The sequence below is a fragment of the Salmo salar genome, chromosome ssa28 (assembly GCF_905237065.1).
Source record: "Salmo salar chromosome ssa28, Ssal_v3.1, whole genome shotgun sequence".
In the NCBI taxonomy this organism is placed as follows: domain Eukaryota; kingdom Metazoa; phylum Chordata; class Actinopteri; order Salmoniformes; family Salmonidae; genus Salmo; species Salmo salar.
Genome location: NC_059469.1, coordinates 11,560,381 through 11,563,938, shown reverse-complemented (window position 1 = coordinate 11,563,938; position 3,558 = coordinate 11,560,381).

Below are 3,558 nucleotides of genomic sequence, written 5' to 3'. Positions count from 1 at the left end.
CAAACGCATAAACAAACAAACACACACACACCATCCATCACTTTCAAGACCATGGCATGTTTCTCTCTCCCCTGCATGGTGTTCTCTTCTCGTTTGTCTCTGTTTCAACAAAAACTCATCAGCCCATCACCACCAAGCTTCCTCTAGAAACTACAGTGAACCTCAGTGACTTCATCAACATCTTGGTTTTGGCAACATTGCTTGGTTTAAGCTCAGTGTACAACACAATGTAAGGGGTCTGAGTTTTGCCTGACCAAGAAGGCTATAACTATGGCTCTCAGGGCCTTACACATGCCACATGGCAATGTCCTGTTATGTGTATATTAGGCAAGGCAATAAAATGTAAATATTGAACATGGTTGCTTAGCATTAGGCATGGAAATGTCCACAGAAGCAATCCTGTTATGTAAAAAATATAACACAAGACAGGGGCGCAACTTTTACTGGGGATGGGGACATGTCCCCCCCACATTCTGAAATTGCACTTTTGTTCCCCCCAGTTTTATCATTGGAAGGTGATACAAAATGAGGCAATGGTGTGCTTTAGGAACATGCGGAAGCCGGCCCACACATACTTCTTAAATCAAAATTGCGCCCTTGACACAAGATATAACAATACATTTAACTTGGATGTTGGGAGCTCAACCCCTCCACGATAAAGCACAGCACAGAACTTACAGTCAAGAGAAAGCCTTCTTGGAATATCACTGCTGAAGAAGGTGGGGAGCACCATGGGCTTTTGCAGCCTGCACTGACCACAAAATGTACTCATCAAACCTGGGGTGTATTCATTACATCTTGTAACGGAAACCGTTTACCGTTTAAGAACCAAATGGAAGCAAACAGAGCAAATGACCGTTCAAAACATTTTTTTCCTGTCGGAGCTAGTTTTATCCCCAGTTGTCTTGAATGCACTGAAGTCGGAAGTCAGAGATTTCCGAGTTCCCATTTGTTTTTAACGCGGCATGAGACCTGACTAGCTGTTCTTGACCAAAAATCTCCTGCAGAGAAAATAAAATAGAAAATAATTTGATCATGAAATTAAGTTTTCATTGTTCAGTTGTGCATACATACAGGGATGACTAACCTACACACATTTGTGAAGGTTTTCTGCGTCAACCAATGTATGGTGTCAACAACAGTACTTGCACCTATAGCCGCGGGAAGGACAGTGAGGGAAAAAAGTATTTGATCCCCTGCTGATTTTGTACGTTTGCCCACTGACAAAGAAATGATCAGTCTATAATTTTAATGGTAGGTTTATTTGAACAGTGTGAGACAGAATAACAACAAACAAATCCAGAAAAACGCATGCCAAAAATGAGGGAAATAAGTATTTGACCCCTCTGCAAAACATGACTTAGTACTTGGTGGCAAAACCCTTGTTGGCAATCACAGAGGTCAGACGTTTCTTGTAGTTGGCCACCAGGTTTGCACACATCTCAGGAGGGATTTTGTCCCACTCCTCTTTGCAGATCTTCTTCAAGTCATTAAGGTTTCGAGGCTGACGTTTGGCAACTCGAACCTTGAGCTCCCTCCACAGATTTTCTATGGGATTAAGGTCTGGAGACTGGCTAGGCCACTCCAGGACCTTAATGTGTTTCTTCTTGAGCCACTACTTTGTTGCCTTGGCCGTGTGTTTTGGGTCATTGTCATGCTGGAATACCCATCCACGACCCATTTTCAATGCCCTGACTGAGGGAAGGAGGTTCTCACCCAAGATTTGACGGTACATGGCCCCGCCCGAAGTTGTCCTGTCCCCTTAGCAGAAAAACACCCCCAAAGCATAATGTTTCCACCTCCATGTTTGACGGTGGGGATGGTGTTCTTGGGGTCATAGGCAGCATTCCTCCTCCTCCAAACACGGCGAGTTGAGTTGATGCCAAAGAGCTCCATTTTGGTCTCATTTGACCACAACACTTTCACCCAGTTGTCCTCTGAATCATTCAGATGTTCATTGGCAAACTTCAGACGGGCATGTATATGTGCTTTCTTGAGCAGGGGGACCTTGCGGGCGCTGCAGGATTTCAGTCCTTCACGGCGTAGTGTGTTACCAATTGTTTTCTTGGTGACTGTGGTCTCAGCTGCCTTGAGATCATTGACAAGATCCTCCCGTATAGTTCTGGGCTGATTCCTCACCGTTCTCATGATCATTGCAACTCCACAAGGTGAGATCTTGCATGGAGCCCCAGGCCGAGGGAGATTGACAGTTCTTTTGTGTTTCTTCCATTTGCAAATAATCGCACCAACTGTTGTCACCTTCTCACCAAGCTGCTTGGCGATGGTCTTGTAGCCCATTCCAGCCTTGTGTAGGTCTACAATCTTGTCCCTGACATTCTTGGAGAGCTCTTTGGTCTTGGCCATGGTGGAGAGTTTAAGAGTGTGCTCCTAATCTCAGCTCGTTACCTGTATAAAAGAGACCTGGGAGCCAGAAATCTTTCTGATTGAGAGGGGGTCAAATACTTATTTCCCTCATTAAAATGCAAATCAATTTATAACATTTTTGACATGTGTTTTTCTGGATTTTTTTGTTGTTATTCAGCAGGGTATCAAATACTTTTTTCGTTCACTGTAGTTTGGGGGTGAGGGTGCTGTGATATTTTCGCTGACGGTGGTGGTGCTGCAGTGCTGAATAAATTTTTTAGCCCGTGCTACAGACAACTATATCGGTCCGCTAATACAGGACTACTAAAGGCTCCATTTTTTAGGGGGTGCTGCAGCGCTAGGGGTGTGCCGACATGGCCATACCCATATTTGTAATCATATCCGTAAATGTTTTAATATGCCTATGTAGATGTTAGAAAAATACATCCTTGCATGTTTCTCACTGCAAAAAACCCTGCAGACTAGGCCTATGTGTGTGTGTGTGTCGAATTAAATCAAACGGTATTTGTCACATGCGCCGAATACAACAGTGAAATGCTTACTTACAAGCCTTTAACTAACAATGCAGTTTTAAGAAAAATACCAACAAAAAAAAGAAATAAAAGTTAACAATTAATTAAAGAGCAGCAGTAAAATAACAATAGCAAGGCTATATACTGGGGGTACTGCTACAGAGTCAATGTGCGGGGGTGCAGGTTAGTCGAGGTAATTTGTAGAGGTAAAGTGACTGCATAATAAGTACATTTATGAGACTTTATGAGGCTTCTTAACAGCTTCTATCCCCAAGCCATAAGACTGCTGAACAGCTTATCAAATGGCTGGACTACTTGCATTGACCCCCCCCTGCTAAAAATGTTTTTTAAAGTATGCTGCTGCTACTCGCTGTTTATTATCTATGCATAGTCACTAAACCCCTACCTACATGTACATACTACCTCAATTACCTAGACTAACCTGTACCCCCTGTATATAGCCTCGTTATTTTAATTTTATTGTTACTTTTTTATTTTTTACTTTAGTTTATTTAGTAAATCTTTTCTAAACTTGTATTTTTCTTAAAACTTCATTGTTGGTTAAGAAATTGTAAGCATGTCACAGTAAAGTTATTCGGTGCATGCGCCACATCAAACACATCAAAAACATGGTTTACATGTGGTTGATACCACTCCATTG